We start from the raw sequence: 18,642 nt of genomic DNA, 5'->3' as shown, positions 1-18,642 counted from the left end.
CAAAGATCAGCTATTGAGCCACTCTCCCCTGCAGCTCTACCACAGGAGAGGGGGAGCCATGACTAGTGCTTGTAACATCCTCCTTTTGCCAGTGGCTTTTCTTCCTCCTGCATGGTTCAAAAGCTGATCTGCATGAGAAGGAGTGGAGCCCCTGGCAAGAGGTGGTTAGAAGCACCAACCACTGTCTCTTCTCTCCTGCACACAATTACACCTGCTAATAAGGACGTACAGATTTCTCCTGAAAATTTTACATGCATACTTTTGAAAAAGCAGTATGAGCATAAGTACAAACCCCGCCTTTGGGAATGCCTCTTCTCAGGCTGGGTAAACGTATGTGCAATCTGCATATCGGGTGGGCAGTTTTGTAACAGGCTATTTTCACAGCACACAGAAGTTAACTTACACCTGCAAGAAGACTTTCTAATATGGCACATGGCCATACAGAACCCCTGGTGGCTTAGTCCCATATTGAGGTTTTGCCATTGCATTGGCATTAGAGTTCTACCTTTTTACTATAGGTCTATATGGTAAGAGTGATCCTAATGGGATTTTGTGTTTGTACTATGTTATTTCTTTGCATATTTAATTTTTACTCTGTTTTTTGAATAATGCTTTAAACTCATGAACTCAGGCTTAAGGCTGTTAGGTATGAAAACATAATTTTTAAAAACAGAGCAAAGAGTATGGACATGGTTAGAATCTTTCAGGTGAATTTTAAAAGCCCTACATGTGCCAAAGCTGGGAGATAAGCGCAGAAGTCGAGCTGGCATGCACTGCACAGATTTTAAAAAGTACACACCTATCTCCTGGTATGCACACAAAAAACATTTTGGTAAAAAAGGGGTAGGACATGGGTGTGATCTGAATGGGGGTTGGACACTCCTGGATTTATGAATGAAACATAGAAACATAGAAATGACGGCAGAAAAAGACCAATCGGCCCATCCAGTCTGCCCAGCAAGCTCCCACACTTATTTTCCCATACTTATCTGTTTCACTGACCACCAATTCAGGGCCCTTGTTGGTAACTGTTTGATTCAAATTTCCTGCCACCCCCTGCCATTGATGCAGAGAGTAATGTTGGAGTTGCATCAAAGGTGAGCATAAGGCTTAATGGTTATGGATAGTAACCACTGCATCAAGCAAGTTACCCCGATGCTTGTTTACCCAGACTGCACAGATCAATGCTTGGTTGGATGTTGTCTGAATGCAAATCCCATTTTCCACATTTCCCCCTGCTGTTGAAGCAGAGAGCAACGCTGTATATGCATTCAAAGTGATGTATCAGGCTTAATTGGTTTAGGGTAGTAATTGCTGCAATAAACAAGCTACCCCCATGCTTATTTGTTTACCCAGACTGTGTAGGTCAGTCCTTGTTGGTTGTCTGAATGCAAACCCTCTTTTCCATATTTCCCCTTGCTGTTGAAGCAGAGAGCAATGCTGGAGTTGCATTAACCGTGTGAAGGCTTATTGCGTAAGGGTAGTAATCACCAGGTAGTAGCCTCCATTCCAGCAAGCCACCTCCATGGCTCTTCTCTTCATTCCCATCCTCTAGCCTTGTTACGACTGTGCTGCCTGACGTCTCCACTCCGCCCACCTTACCTTTTTTTGTGACTCCTCCCACGGTTGATGGACATCTGGCTGCCGCGGCGTCTGTCTGCCTGCCGTCCTCTTTGGCATCCCCAGTCCAGCTTGGGCGCTGCATCCCGCCATGTTGTCCAGGTACCATAGGGCGCGCGCGCCATGCGGCCCTGCTTCTTATTCTCTCTTTGGTGCGAACCTCAGGGGCGTCCCCCTGTGATGACGTCATGCATCCCGGATACAAAAGCCTACACATTTTGCTAGCTAATCGAGTTAGCAAGGCCGGGATTTCCTTATGGATGGGATTCGCTCTCCGTACCTAGCTACTCGACCTCTCCAACTTTTGGACTTTATCCTAACGGGGTACCCGCTCCTCGGGGGCCTCTCTCATTTCTTTCAGGTCGCTATCAGGAACCGGTACTCGCTCCTTGAGGGTCCATATTCCCTGACTCGCTGCCTGAACTTATCTCTTCTGCTTGGAAGAAACCGCCGCCTACATCATCAGTGAGTTTCCAACTTTATTTCCTCAGAGCTGTTCCCTGGAACCAGTTACTCGCTCCTCGAGGGTCTGCCTCTATTCCAGCTTCTGTGTTACCTTCCGGGAGAAACCGCTGTGTGAGTAACTTTACCAAAGAGGCTTTATACCAGAACTCTGTGTATGCTCCACTGTACTCACTATCTCAGTTTTCTCCACTACAGCACAGCCATAGAGGGAATCGCTGTTCCAGTATCCTGAGGAACCCTAGCCCAGCCGGGCTTCATCTCTACTCTCTACTGCCACCTCTGGTGGCTTCTCAAATCTGTCTAATAAAAGATATAACTCTATGTCCCAAAGCTGAGCCTGACCTGTGGCCTTTCACGGGACTTCCCCCCATGGGCGTGGTCAGCAGCCACAGTGTCCAAGGGTCCACCCAAAACCTTACAAACAATAACAAGCCTTTATTTATTTATTTAGGTTTCTTCTATACCGGCATTCATGAATAGATCACATCATGCCGGTTTACATTCGAACAAGGGGTGAATAGAACAATAAAACTATAAACTGGTGCATCAGGGTTGCAGTTACAATGAAACAAGGTAATAAAACTGGGAGAAGAAGAGGAGAGCAGTATAGGTTAACATAAGTTAATTATATACATTGCCAGGAGGCTGCATTGTTGGGTGGAACTGGAGGTGGTTAAGAATTGTCTGGGAAGGCTTGCTTAAATAACCAAGTCTTCAATCTCTTCCGGAACGTTGGTAAGCAGGGTTCTTGGCACAGATTCGTGGGAATGGAGTTCCAGAGTGAGGGCCCTGCAGTCGAGAAAGCCCGGTCTCTTGAAGTTGTGTGCCGGGTGGATTTTGTGTTCGGTACCTGGAGGGATCCTCTGTAGGCTTCTCTGGTTGGTCTGTGGGAGACATGTAAGCTAAACGGATATTGAAGGTCCAGAGCTGTAAGGTGATGGATGGACTTGTATATGATGGTGATGGACTTGTAGATGATTCTGAAGTGAATGGGGGGCCAGTGAAGATTTTTTAAGATTGGTGTGATGTGGTCTCTTCTTTTGGAGTTTGTGAGAATTCTTGCAGCCGTGTTTTGTACCATCTGTAGGGGTTTGGTGTATGAAGATGGAAGGCCCAAAAGGATGGCATTGCAGTAATCTAATTTTGCGAAGATTATTGCTTGTAGAATAGCTCTAAAGTCCTGAAAATGGAAGAGTGGTTTTATCCTTTTCAACACTTGGAGTTTGTGAAAGCAGTCCTTAGTGGTGCGGTTTACAAAAGCTTTCAGGTTCATTTTATTGTCAATTATGGCTCCTAGGTCTCTGACTTGAGAAGATATATAGATCCACAGTGTTTATCCCATGCCCCTTTGAAATTCTTCACAGTTTTAGTCTTCACCATTTGCTCCGGAAGGGCATTCCAGGCATCCACCACCCTCTCCGTGAAGAAATACTTCCTGACATTGGTTCTGAGTCTTCCTCCCTGGAGTTTCAAATCATGACCCCTAGTTCTACTGATTTTTTTCCAATGGAAACCAGCGCATAAGTATGTACACGCACAAGCACACACCGGGGACCCCTATCGCGTAACTTTACTTCTGCTATGGATGATGTGTACGTCATAAAACAATAAAAAGAAAACCCAGAGTTTAAGGGTTGAGGTTAACAGGGTAAAAGGAGGCTATTTAACTAAGGAGGTTAGGAAGTCCTATCCTTTACCTGGGCTAATTGGGAATGAACTGGGGAAACTGGTAATTACATCGGCACGCATGTCTCTTAAAATCCCCCCACTTACATGGTAGAGGCGGCATTTGCATGCACATGCGTGGGCCCATATAAAGTTGTGTACACATGTACATGTGTACAGCCTATTTTATACCATGCGCACATATATGCACGGTTGCACATATGTTATACAATGGCTACGTCCTTTGGCACGAGCCAGCATACGCGTGTACATGTTATCCTCTTTCTGTGCTTGTTCTGCCAGCTCTCTAAGCTGCTCATGACATGGAACATTCAGTCTCCAATGTTCATAATTGTTGGTGATAGCTTCAGTTTTCCAAAGTTCATAATGGCTCCCCTTATTTTGGCAGAAGAAATAAATATGGTAGTAGTGCATGCAAAATTATCTCTCAGATGCATGGAAAGTGTCCCAGAGGTTCCCAAATAATACAGTTGCAAAGAACTTTCAAAGGACAATATTTTTCCTGTGGAGTTCCCAAATTTCCTTCCTATAGACCTCCAATAATGCCTGTCATTTTTTTTCTCTGCCAAGTTAATTTTTGTAGCTAAATAGGGGTATTGCCCTTCTTAACATCATGTTTTTCCCACATGGAATATGCCTGAAGCCTAATCATGTTTCATTAATGGATTTTCCCATCAACAAACTCTTCATGTTAGCATTTAATTTAAAGTGTGTCACCTTGTATTACCTAGAACAGCTCAAAATAAGCACAAGCTTAGAAACCCAAAATAGATACGATATAAATGCCCAACATCTAAAGAGCCTATTGCACCATTCTAAAAGGAAATAAAGTGTTACTGTACTTTAAACATTACTGTTGCACTGGAGAATTATGGATTTTCTGCAAGATGATGTATGTTTTTGATTTTACATTTCCTATTTAGAAATCAGAGGGTAACATTAGTCTGAACCCAGAATGTGTTGGTAAGTAGGAAATATGTAAAAACCTAGAGAATTTAAAAACTGTAAGCGGAAAATAGAAAGGATTTTCTTACACCCAGATCATCAAGAACACCTTTGAGTGCTTACCTTCAAAAATGGCAACCATGAGACGTTTTGATGTCATGTTGCAAGAATGCACAGGTTTATTCAAAGTACACGTGACAAATCACAGGGTACAAGTTCCCAGTGATCTTTTTCCTCTTCTATCCAATGGGCTACAAGGTCAAGTACAAAGAATGTCTCTTGATGTTGTTTCTGCATTGTCTATTAGACATTGGTTCAGTACATCCTTGGTGTAATCTACTCATTTTTTGCATGGTCTTCTTCTGACTTTCCATCTGTTTTGTCATTGAATATTACCTTTTTGGGGCAGCTTATGCCAGGCATTCTTGGAAGGTAGCCAGAGCTCATAATACATTGTTTGATATATTGTTAGAGCTCATCATTTCTGATTCTGTCTTTTCATGTCACTCCGTCTCCTAATGCCATTCTTAGAGATCTCATTTCTGTTGTTAATTTCCATTCACGGATTGAGGTTAACATTCCTTTTTGGCACTGATAACAATAGAGTTATTTGGGTAGCCTTAGAATAGGTATTTTTCTGACCAGACCAGACTGACAGGCCAATACAGTACAGTGCGCTCCAACGGAGCGCACTGTTAACCTGTCATTGGACACGTGTTTTCCTTAACCCCTGAATAATTCAGTAAGGGGCGGAAAACGTGCGTCCAACCCGCCGAACCTAATAGCGCCCTCAGCATGCAAATGCATGTTGATGGCCCTATTAGGTATGCCCGCGTGATTCAGTAAGTAAAATGTGCAGCCAAGCCGCACATTTTACTTTCAGAAATCATGGCGATATTAAGTCGGAGGTCCCGAAGGGTAAAAAAATAAAAAATTTTTTAAAAAATTTGAAGTCGGCCGGGGGCTGTCGGGTCGAAAACGGGACGCTCAGTTTTGCCGGCGTCCGGTTTCCGAGCCCATGGCTGTCAGCGGGCTCGAGAACCAATGCCAGCAAAATTGAGTGTCGGCTGTTAAACCCGCTGACAGCCGCCGCTCCGGGCCAAAAGTAGGCGCTAGGGACGCGCTAGTGTCCCTAGGGCCTCCTTTTGCCCGTTTCTACCGCCGGACCTAATTTAAATACTGCATCGCGTGCACAGGCGCCGCTCTCCCGCGGACTTATCGGCCTGATACTCGGCTAACTTTAGGTGGATAGCTCTGAACACTGGCAAAATGTTATCATGCTTATGGAGTTCTCCATCATGGCCTCTTTTTATCTGGCTAAATCATGTGTGCAAATGGGTTGCCCAGACAAAATTTAGCTAGAAAAAGGGGGACATTTTTCACATTCTGGTTTTTGTCAACATAACTTCAAAATTTACCCAGACAAAGCCTTTGAATATCTTCTTATGAAGATGATGGAGTACAAAGGAATAAGGGAAAAGACTGTCCTGGATAAGAGACATTTTGCAAATGATCTTACTCTGTGACTTGCATCCAGAATGTATTCTTAGTTGTATGGAAAGGATAACTGGATAGATTGGATGGCCTGAATGGTCTTTTTCTGTTACCATTTATAATACAGCACTGTCTAGGGTTATTGGAAGAGGCAGGCACCTCCATGGTTGTTGGAAGAGGCGGGCACCTCCATGGTGAGACCGCACCTCCATGGTGAGGCACCTCCATGGTGAGACCGCACCTCCATAGTGAGACCGCACCTGGAATACTGTGTACAATTTTGGTCACCGCATCTCAAAAAATATATAATTGCGAAAGAGAAGGTACAGAGAATGGCAACGAAAATGATAAAGGGGATGGAACAGCTCCCCTATGAGGAAAGGCTGAAGAGGTTAGGGCTGTTAAGCTTGGAGAAGAGACGGCTGAGGGGGGGATATGATAAAGGTCTTTAAGATCATGAAAGGTCTTGAACGAGTAGATGTGAATCGGTTATTTACACTTTCGAATAAAAGAAGGACTAGGGGGCATTCCATGAAGTTAGCAAGTAGCACATTTAAGACTAATCAGAGAAAATTCTTTTTCACTCAATGCACAATAAAGCTCTGGAATTTGTTGCCAGAGGATGTGGTTAGTGTAGCTGGGTTAAAAAAAGGTTTGGATAAGTTCTTGGAGGAGAAGTCCATTAACGGCTATTAATCAAGTTTATTTATTTATTTATTTATTTATTTATTTATTTATTTAAGGCTTTTATATACCGACTTTCTTGATACAGATCAAATCAACTCGGTTTACATCGAACAAAGCAGAACTATAACCAACCATATAACAAGTGACAATTTGAAGGAGCATGAAGTTACATTCTAACAAGGTAGCCTTACTGGGAGAAGGAAAAAAAGAGGGGGAGAACGAAGCTAGATTACTATATACAATAAATAAAGTACTATTTACAATGGAGAATGGGAGGGAGGCATGATAATTCTAAATCAGGCTGTTGGGCTATTGGCAGGGAAGGCTCGGCAGAATAGCCATGTCTTTAGTTTCTTTTTAAAAGTTAGAAGACAGGTTTCCTGTCTGAGGTCCGGGGGTATGGCGTTCCAGATGGAGGGTCCAGCGGTAGAGAATTTCCTGTTTCTAATGTTAGCGTGTTGTACAAATTTGATTGGGGGAACATGTAAGGATCCCTTGTATGCATCTCTTAAGGGTCTGGTCGTCGAGTGTAGTTTGAGAGGGTGTAAAAGATCTACAGGAGTCTGATGGTGAATATTTTTGTGGATAATTGTCAGTGATTTATGAAGGATCCTAAAGTTTACTGGGAGCCAGTGGAGGTCCTTTAGGATGGGGGAGATATGCGCTCTCCGATTAGTATTTGTTAAAATTCTCGCCGCTGCATTTTGGAGCAATTGGATGGGTTTTATAGTTGAAATCGGTAGACCTTGCAAGATGGAATTGCAGTAGTCTATCTTGGAGAAAAGAATAGCTTGAAGGACGGATCTGAAGTCGTGGTGGAATAGAAGCGGTTTGAGGTTTTTGAGTACTTGTAGCTTATAGAAGCACTCCCTTGTTGTGTGTTTTATAAACTGTTTTAAATTCAAGTGACTATCTATTATAACTCCAAGATCTCGGGCATGGGATATTTGAATGTTAGAATGTAGTTGGTTATGAAGTGGACTGTCTTCTGGGGTTATTAGCAGTAGTTCAGTCTTGGAAGTGTTGAGTACCAGGTTAATGCTTGAAAGGTGCTGGTTGATCGTTTGTAAATGAGAGTTCCATAATTTGAGTGTAGAGTCCAGTGACCTGGATATGGGGATTAAAATTTGTACATCATCGGCATATATATAGAACTTAAGATTTAGATTTGAGAGAACATGGCAGAGAGGGAGTATGTAGATGTTAAACAAGGTGGACGATAAGGAGGAACCCTGAGGAACTCCGAATGGGGCATTGGTATGAGAGGATTCCTTGTTATTGATTTTTACCTTATAGCCTCTATTGTTAAGGAAGGAGTCGAACCATCTGAGAGCTGATCCAGTGATGCCTATATCTGATAGCCGATTTAGTAGGGTATTGTGATTTACGGTATCGAAGGCTGCGGAGATGTCAAGAAGGGCTAGAAGGAATGATTGACCTTTGTCAAAGCCAATGTGAATTTGATCAAGGAGAGAGATGAGGAGGGTTTCAGTATTGTGTTCTTTTCGGAAGCCATATTGTGAATGGTGTAGAAGGTTATGGTCCTCCAGGTAGTCTGAAAGCTGCTTATTTACAATTTTCTCCATGATCTTGGCTATAAACGAGAGATTTGAGATGGGGCGGTAGTTGTTGAGGTCATCCGGATCCAGGTTCGGTTTTTTGAGAATGGGTTTAAGTGTGGCTGATTTGAGAGCGTCTGGGAAAATTCCTTGTGAGAGGGAACAATTGATAATATCAGCTAGATATTTGGAAATATATTCTGGTATGAGAATCAGGAATTTGGAAGGGATTTGGTCCTGCGGATGGGTCGAAGGTTTCATTTTTTTTATCAGATTTTCCACCTCTATAGTGTGGGTAGGATCAAAGGATTCCAAACTTATGTCTGTGTTTGGTCGGTGGAGGGTATCCGGAGGTAGTGAATTTGGGTTGGTAGGTAATTTAGCTAGGGTGTTTGAGATTTTATTCTGAAAGAATAAGGCCAGATCATTGGCTTTCGATTGGGCTGTATCGTCTGGAATAGTAGGGGGAGCAGTTTTTGTGAGTTCCGATACATAAGAGAAAAGGGCCTTCGCATCGAAGATCAAATCGTGAATTCGGAGGGCATAGAAATCTCTTTTAGTTTGAAGCGTTGTCTTTCTGTAATGGTGGAGGGCGGCTTTATATATGGTTAGAGAATGGGGGTTGGGGTTCTTTCTCCATTCTTTTTCTTTCCGTCTAAGGTCTTGCTTCAGGGTACTGAGCTCCTTAGAGAACCATGGTTGTTTATTTTTTCGATTAGGGTCTATAGTTTTTTTAGACAGTGGGCATAAACTATTGGCTATCATTTCAGTAATAGTTTGCCAAGAGGTGATAGCGGAATTGGGGTTAGATAGATCCAACTTAGGAAGTTCTTTGATTAGAGAATTGCCGAGGTCTTCTGAAGGACATGGTTTCCTGTAGTGCAATGTAGTCGCCTGACGTGGGGCAGAAAATCCTGTCAATGATTTAAAGGTGGATGTGATCATGAAGTGGTCTGACCATGGAACCGGGAGGCATAAAGGGGGTGTAAGTGGGGTGAGGTTGGAATTTGTGAAGATAAGGTCAAGGGTATGACCTGCTTTATGTGTGGGTTGGCTGATGTGTTGTTTGAAGCCCATGTCTGAAAGGGCTGATAGGAAGGCTTCGCAGTTAGAAGATCGAGGATTGGCATCGATGTGGAAGTTAAAATCTCCAAGGATTATGGCTGGAGAATCTGGATTTACATATTTTGCTATGATTTCCACCATAGGTGAGGCATCTTGTTCTAAAAGTCCAGGTAGGGCGTAAGTGAGGAGGATTTGGAGTGACTTCGATTTGAAAAAACCTATCTCCAGTTTGGGAGTTGTATTAATAGATTGAAAAGTGATGTTGAGAGATTTTTTTGCAGCTATGAGGAGACCTCCCCCTTTTCTCTTTTTTCTGGGTAGGGAGAAGATATCATATTCCTGTGTAGGAAGTTGGTTAATTAAGACTGTGTCTGTTGGCTTCAGCCAGGTCTCCGTAATGGCACAAATGTCAGGTTTAGCATCGAGCAGATAGTCGTGAAGGATGTGAGTTTTTTTGGTGATTGACTGAGCATTGAAAAGTGTTAAGGTGAAGAGGGCCAGTCCCAGCAATTGTGTAAAGGGAGAGATCATTACCGGAGTGAGATTTCTGCGAGTTATTGGTTGATAACGTAGCAAAGGCTTCTTCTTGAAGCAGATGTTGTGGTGCAATGTGTGTATCGGGTATGCAGACAACATTTTGAAATCGTGGGATGAATGGATGAAAGCTGGTGGTGGCTGGATGAATACTGAGGATCCTGGTTAATGGTGTGGATCCTGGAAGAAACGCTGTGGATCCTGGAAGAATGCTGAGGATCCTGGAAGAATGCTGGCAGAATGCTGGAAGAAAGCTGAGGATCCTGGATGAATGCTGAGGATCCTGGAAGAATGCTGGAAGAATGCTGGAAGAAAGCTGGAAGAAAGCTGAGGATCCTAGAAGAATGCTGGAAGAATGCTGGAAGAAAGCTGAGGATCCTGGATGAATGCTGGAAGAATGCTGGAAGAAAACTGAGGATCCTAGAAGAAAGCTGAGGATCCTAGAAGAATGCTGAGGATCCTAGAAGAATGCTGGAAGAATGCTGGAAGAATGCTGAGGATCCTGGAAGGATGCTGAGGATCCTGGATTTTACCTTTCAGCTGCTCCACCACATTTTTCAGGTAGAACTTCAGTTTGGGGTCTGTTGTTTCAAGCAGCGTGAGCCCATACTTCTGCACCCGGGTGAAGGTTTCAGGTGGATAAATCCCCCGTTGATATAAAATGCTGTTGATCCCACAAAAGAAGAACTCGGCCACGATCTCCGCACTCCCTTTCAAGGTGATCCCGCTGCGGTTGAGCTGAAGCGCCATTACGGCAGCTCCTGCCGAGCCAAGGAGCAGACTCCCGCGTCTCACCGCTGCCTGGCCGGGCAGAGAGTAGGGAGGGCCTTCCGGTCACCGGGCCAGGGTCCAGTCCAGACCTGCAGCTCTCGCTGGTGCCAAGCTCAGGCGCACGCCGATCCTTCTCTTCCCGCCTTTCTCTTCGAACGCCGAATCGGGCGAAAATTCTTTTTCACTCAATGCACAATAAAGTTCTGGAATTTGTTGCCAGAGGATGTGGTTAGTGTAGCTGGGTTCAAAAAAGGTTTGGATAAGTTCTTGGAGGAGAAGTCCATTAACGGCTATTAATCAAGTTTACTTAGGGAATAGCCACTGCTATTAATTGCATCAGTAGCATGGGATCTTCTTAGTATTTGGGTAATTGCCAGATTCTTGTGGCCTGGTTTGGCCTCTGTTGGAAACAGGATGCTGGGCTTGATGGACCCTTGGTCTGACCCAGCATGGCAATTTCTTATGTCCTTAATGGGGCACCAGTGCACCATACCTTTGATGCTACTTCTGTCATTAGAGCAGCAGAAGTAAGCTTCAGTAGCCATGAGAGCTTACATCTTCTATTGGAGCTTACTTTCATCATCTGAGGGGATAGCTATGTAATTGGAGGGAGGGCACATTATTTGAGGGGGGACCCATTCCCCTCTTTGCCTGTCCATGGTGCTGTTTAGCCTCTAATGGTGCTGGCACTCTTCCCCATTCCCTTGCCCCCAGGACCCCTGCTAGTATGCTTCCTGTTCCCTCAACCGCCTTAACCCCAGGCACCTGTTTTGTAGTAGCTACCTGGCGCTTCTGTTCCATCTGCCGTAATAACACTGCAGAACCACTTTCTCCTTTGCAAGGTCACAAACATGAATTCAGAATGCAACAGATAACTGTCCTATGCACGACTTCCTTACGAGGATGGTCCCTAATGAGAATGGTTGCAAGGTTTTGTGCTTAGCAGGTAGGAGACTGGCAGGAGATCATCAAACAAGTCACTCCTATCTATGCCTTTCTCCTCTACTGCCATTTCCCAACTCCATACCGTCCACCTGGCTGCATCATGTGCTTGGAATAGAGTTCCTGTTTAAAATTCTGATTGATTTCTTACCCAAATGCTGGCTTGAAAAGAACTGCTTTAATACCTTTTTGTAAACACTTTAACATCCCTTTCTTCCCATAGCTGCAACAGAATGGCATTTCACATTGTTGGTGAAACAAATGAGAAAGCCCTTGCATGAGTAAGGTGGTATCTAAATTTCCTAGTTGCAGGTATTTGTAGCAACATTTTCTTTTGAGAGTGCATTGAGCGTGCGGGTGTATACCATTGAATTGTTGTTTAACATTCATGGATTCTCTGAAAATATCAGTTTATGCATGATTGCTAGCATTTTAAATTGTGACTTGTATTTGACCGGAAGCCAATGTAATTCTCTTATCATTGGGCTAATATGCTCATATTTTAGTAATCCCTTAAGTATCTGTGCTGCTGCATACTGAACAAATTGTAGAACATGCAGCAGCTTATCTGGTAACCCCAACCTATAAACTACTGCAATAATCTATTGCCCCAAAACTAGGGACTGAAGCACTATTTTGAACAATTCAACTGGTATCCAATTTTTAATTTGTAAAAGACAATCCTGGCCATATTCCTTACTTGTGGGCGCATAGACAACTGCGAGTCTAATAATATCCCAAGATTTCTTACCTCCAATAGCAGTGGTATCTCAATACCCTCAAAAATAATTTTAGGCCTATTTTGATTACCAGGATTTTTGTTGACCTACGACATCTTTGTCTTTCTTATATTAAGACGTAGACTGTTGCCAATCAACCAGTTTTTAACCTCGTTCAGACAGACCTGTAATAAATTGTTGAGAAATATTCCGTGTATATCACAGAGAATATAAAAATGTACATCATCGGCCTAAATATAGTATTCCAAGCCCAGCTCCTTAAAGATATCTCCAACAGGGCAAGATACAGATTAAAGAAGACAGCCAACAAGGATGACCCTTGTGAGACTCCAGATAGAAGTTTACACCAAGAAGAGGCTTGTATACCCATCTGAATTTTTTGCCCCCTATCTGCTAAGAAAGAACTAAACCACTTGTAGACATCCCCTGTTATTCCTATCCCCTTAATATGTGTAAGAACGATATGTCTTACAGTCTCAAAAGCACTAGAGAATAGCACCACGTATGTGAAGTAGTGCTATAGAAATGGTAAGTAGTAGTATAAGAAAAGTCTAAAGAGGTTAGGTTTGTTCAGTTTGGAGAAGAGAGGGCTGAAAGGGGATATGATAGAGATCTATAAAATTGTGAATGGAATAGAATGGGCAAATGTGAATTGGTTATTTACCCTTTCTAAAATTACTAAAAACAGGGGACATTCCATGAAGTTAGTAAATAGCACATTTAAAACAAATTGGAGAAAATTCTCTCTCACTCATCTCACAGTTAAGCTCTGGAATTTATTGCTGAAGGATATGATAAAGGTAGCTAGTGTAGTTGGGTTTAAAAAAGACTTGAACAAGTTTTTGAAGGAGAAGTCCATTAACTGTTATTAACAAGATAGACTTGGGAAAAGCCACTACTTATCCTTGGGCGTTAGCATGTTATCTGTCTGCTGTTTGGGATCCTGCCAGATACTTGTGACCTGGATTGGCCACTGTTGGAAACAGGATACTGGACTTGGTAATGTCTGCTGGCAATTCTTATGCTGATGAGGTTGCCAGCAGACATGTGTTGATGTTGCTTCCCCCTTCCTTGGCACCAACAGACATGCAGCTCATGCTGCCTCCTTTTCAGCACCAGCTGACATGTTCCTGAAGACATCACCATGGCCCACGACGGTCTCCCAGGTTTCCTCCCTACTCCCCACCCCCACCTCATAGGAAAGCCCCGGGGTGTATATTTGTGTTGGAGCAAGGGTGTTATTTATCCTAATACTTGATTTGCTTAAATGCATTTTGCATTGATTTTTTCTGTCCAACTTTCCGACATCTGTTATAGTCACTCCTAAATACTTAAATTCATTTGTTTGATTTGTATTCTGTTTATCGTTTTGTTCAAATCTTCCTTTTGATTCTTTACTGCCATCATTTCCATATTATCTACTGTATGATGATTCCTATGTTGCCCCCTTTACATTATGAGGGTAATTATGAAAAGGCACTACCTTAGGGAAATCAATAATTTACCTGTGAAAATGTCTTTTCATAAAATTGACTGTCCGATATACAGGAAAATGCGGGCATAAGACCTGTATGTATGCATTTTCAACTTCATTCAGGCGAGGCATTGCAGGGCTGGGGGTGGGGGTGCTTATTTTAAAACCCCTGGCAAAACTACTTGCATCAAATAGCAGGTATAATTATTTACCGGTAGTTAATGCTGGGATAATTTTCAAATCTAGCTGACATTTGTAAGTGCACTTTGAAATTTGGTATAACTTAATGTGTATTAGGGGTGTGAATCGTGTGATCGATCATCTTAACGATCGATTTTGGCTGGAGGGGGGAGGGAAATCTTATCGTCATGTTTTTTTTTTTTAAAAATCGTTAAAAATTGTAAATCGGGGGAGGGCGGGAAAACCGGCACACCAAAAAAACCCTAAAACCCACCCCGAACCTTTAAAACAAACCCCCCACCCTCCCAAACCCCCCCAAAATGTTTTAAATTACCTGGGGTCCAGTGGGGGGGTCCCAGCGCGATCTCCCTCTCTCTGGCCACGACTGCGTTGGCCCTGTCACATGATAAGGGCCCTTTTCCCTTATCATGTGACAGGGCAAAGGTAGCGCCGGCGCCATTTTGGTTCCTGGCTCCCGACGTCACGCGTGCAGGAGATCGCCCCTGGACCCCCGCTGGACCCCCAGGGACTTTTGGCCAGCTTGGGGGGGCCTCCTGACCCCCCACAAAACTTGCCAAAAGTCCAGTGGGGGTCCGGGAGCGACCTCCTGCACGTGGGCCGTATTGCCAATCTTCAAAATGGCGCCGGCGCTACCTTTGCCCTCACTATGTCATACGGGCCATGGGGGTCCAGCGGGGATCCGGGGGCGATCTCCTGCACGCGTGACGTCGGGAACCAGGAACCAAAATGGCGCCGGCGCTACCTTTGCCCTGTCACATGATAAGGGCAAAGGGCCACCGGCGCCATTTCTCTCAACGCAGCCGTGGCCAGAGAGCTGGAGATCGTGTCGGGACCCCCCCCACTGGACCCCAGGTAATTTAAAACATTTTGGGGGGGTTCGGGAGGGTGGGGGATTTGTTTTAAAGGTTCGGGGTGGGTTTTAGGGTTTTTTTGGTGTGCCGGTTTTCCCGCGCCCTATTTAACGATACAATACAAATGCCCCTGAAGATAAATCGGGGGCATTTGTATTGTATTGTGCACTCTAACGATTTTGGACGATTTTAAAATTATCTGACGATAATTTTAATCGTTCAAAAACGATTCACATCCCTAATGTGTATAATAGCCTGCAAATTTCTGTGAGTTGTTACAAAATTACTCCATCTATATTCAACTTGTTCAGGTGAATCTGAAGTTGTTCATTTTCTGCTATCAGAGCTAGGTTGTCTCTAAAATGTAGTTCATTGATGGTATTATCCTGCAAGGGGTTTTCTTTTTTTTTTTTTATAGATATTCTCAATACAAGCGATAAAAGAGAAAGCTGACAATACATAGCCTTGGCATAAATCTGATGTTACCTGAAAAGTTTGGAAAAATACCTAACTTTGCCTTCACTATACAACTTTCCTTGTATAAACTCTGACATGCTTTCATTGGATCATCTCAGTAACTCCATATTCCAAAGTGATTGACCATACTGTTTACCTATTGACTTGATCAAATGCTTTTTCCTGGTCTACAAAGTCCATCTTCAGACTTATATTCAATGTACTTTTCCACTAATTGCCTGAGTATAAAGGATGATCTTGGCACAACTTAGTTTTTTCCTGAACTCCATTTGGGATTTTCACAGTTCTATTATTGGAATCAAGGACACATTTGCTTTAAATTTAGGGAATCCCTTTTCATAGTTACAGGGCAGAGCTAATAAATTAAATTGAAACTGCTTTGATGTAGGTTTTAAAAAATAAGCAACATTGTAAGACAATAGCATAGTAAACAATGGCAGAAAAAGACCAAATTGGCCTATCCAGTCTGTCTATTTAAGATTCTTCCATTTGGAGTAGATGAGCATACATATTCCCATATGCAACCCAACACCAGCAACCCCCACTCATCTTGTCCTCCACCTCAATTCTCAATCCCTTTCCACTACTGCCCTCAACTTTAAGAACATAAGAAAATGCCATACTGGGTCAGACCAAGGGTCCATCAAGCCCAGCATCCTGTTTCCAACAGTGGCCAATCCAGGCCATAAGAACCTGGCAAGTACCCAAAAACTAAGTCTATTCCATGTTACCATTGCTAATGGCAGTGGCTATTCTCTAAGTGAACTTAATAGCAGGTAATGGACTTCTCCTCCAAGAACTTATCCAATCCTTTTTTAAACACAGCTATACTAACTGTACTAACCACATCCCTTGGCAACAAATTCCAGAGTTTAATTGTGCGTTGAGTAAAAAAGAACTTTCTCCAATTAGTTTTAAATGTGCCCCATGCTAACTTTATGGAGTGCCCCCTAGTCTTTCTACTATCCGAAAGAGTAAATAATCAATTCACATCTACCCGTTCTAGACCTCTCATGATTTTAAACATCTCTATCATATCCCCCCCGCCTCTTCTCCAAGCTGAAAAGTCCTAACCTCTTTAGTCTTTCCTCATAGGGGAGTTGTTCCATTCCCCTTATCATTTTGGTAGCCCTTCTCTGTACCTTCTCCATCGCAATTATATCTTTTTTGAGATGCGGCGACCAGAATTGTACATAGCAGTCAAGGTGCGGTCTCACCATGGAGCGATACAGAGGCATTATGACATTTTCCATTTTATTCACCATTCCCTTTTATTGCGGCAATGAAGACACATCAGGCAGGATTCATGGCAAGAAGGGAAGTGAAGAGAAGGGCTGACCACTCCCGTGGGTCCCTTTTTATTGTACATACATCCATAGCATACAAATGTACCATCACATCATTGGCTCCCCTCTCCATAGCATACAGACGTGTCATTATATCATTGGCTCACCTAGCCATAGCATAAAGACGTGTCATTAGACCATTGGCTCAGGGGGTGTGAACAGATCATTTCATTGGCTGCTGAAGCTTATACCATATATGTGTCTGTCTTTTGCCTGCATCTGAATTCGTGGCAGCTGGGTATCCTCTCCCTAGGCAGTGAGGGTTAATTATAAGCTAGAGATTTAAGATGTGCTAGTCCTGCTTCATTCAGTGCAAAGGTCAGAGAGAAGGGAAGTTAGAGTTAACCCCTGACATGGCTTGCTGGCAAAGCTCATAATTCCCCACATCTCACCTTTTCTGTTTTTATTTAAGCAGCATAAGAATATCTCTGTATCCATGCTTTAGACCCCTACTGAAACCTGCTATGCTTTGCATATGGGCTGGAGATAGGGGAAGGGGGAAATGGAGAGAAAAGCTGAATCGTGGTGGTGTGCCAGCTGCCACAGAGCTCTTGAGTCTCCACATCACCCAGAGCTGGTGCAGTGTGGTGTGCCAACTGCTGCAGGGCTCATGATTCCCAGTTAAGCAGCATACAAGACATCTTTGTATCCAGGCTGAAAGCAAGGTTTCAGTATGGATATCAGGTTGGGTATGCACTGAATACAGCAGCACAGGCAAAAAATTAAGACAATTACAATCATTATAATAGGAATCACCCTTTTGAGCTAAAACGGTGTCTAAGGCATAGCGGTTCTGTAATGCTACTTCTCTCATTTGAGAGACTTTTGTTGTGAGTAGTTTTAATGCATGGACTGTCTGATTAAATAGGGCAGTCGTCCAGTTAGCTAGTATGTGTAAGTCCCTGTAATTATCTATGGGACTCTTGATTGCCTCCCTTTTGTTACGGAGCCTTGCTTTAGGTAAACTGTTGACTGCATAGTATGAGGGGAGGATGTAGCCTAGAGTGCATCTGTCTGTCCAATTGGGGGGAATTCGCATATATGCTCTACGCCCGCATAACATCCAAATGTTTCCTAACAGATTAGTTGATATTAGTTGGTATTTTTAATTTGTGTTATCATTTGGGCTACATAACTACAAAAGGTAAATCCCTCTTCCCCTCTATACTCTCTGCACCTGCTTGGGTCTCCCACTGCACATCCTGAAATCTGCCAATAGCACATATATGTGGTATAATTATGTAAGTGTTCGGGTGATTATGGGCCCGTCTGTGCGTGCGTTAAAATGTGTTCTATTCATGGCTTCTTGTAATACAAAGGTTCGGTTACAATAAGGATATTTTCCCACCTGAAGCCCCTTACCATCGCCTAGATCATATTCCTGACAAAGTGCAGCAGTCTCTTGAACATGGCTACCAATGTGTAGTATGGTATTATCAACTGGAGAGTTAATGAAAACATCTCTCTGTAAATGATAATTAGTCCATACTGTAAGGTTAAATGGTACGGCATGCATCAGTAGTCCTCCGCAGGTATGGGTTGGCATGTGCATGCAGATCCAACTGTCTGTTCGATTCAACAGGTGCGATAAGTTCTGTGTGTCGGTGATGTGCATGTTGTTCCGCCATAGTCCTTGTTGTTCCAAAAGTTGTGTAGATTGGCTGGATAACGCTTTGATCTGTCCCTAGGTCATGTGGTGCTGCTTTTTGCGGGGGGTCCGGTCTCTGTCCTTCTGAGGGCTGTGGAGGCTCAGGGAGAAGTTTGGGATCGGGTCCTGTAGACCTG

This window comes from Rhinatrema bivittatum, chromosome 13, assembly GCF_901001135.1.
Source record: "Rhinatrema bivittatum chromosome 13, aRhiBiv1.1, whole genome shotgun sequence".
NCBI lineage: Eukaryota > Metazoa > Chordata > Amphibia > Gymnophiona > Rhinatrematidae > Rhinatrema > Rhinatrema bivittatum.
The sequence above is the reverse complement of the archived record's forward strand: the minus strand, read 5'-3'. Positions refer to the sequence as shown.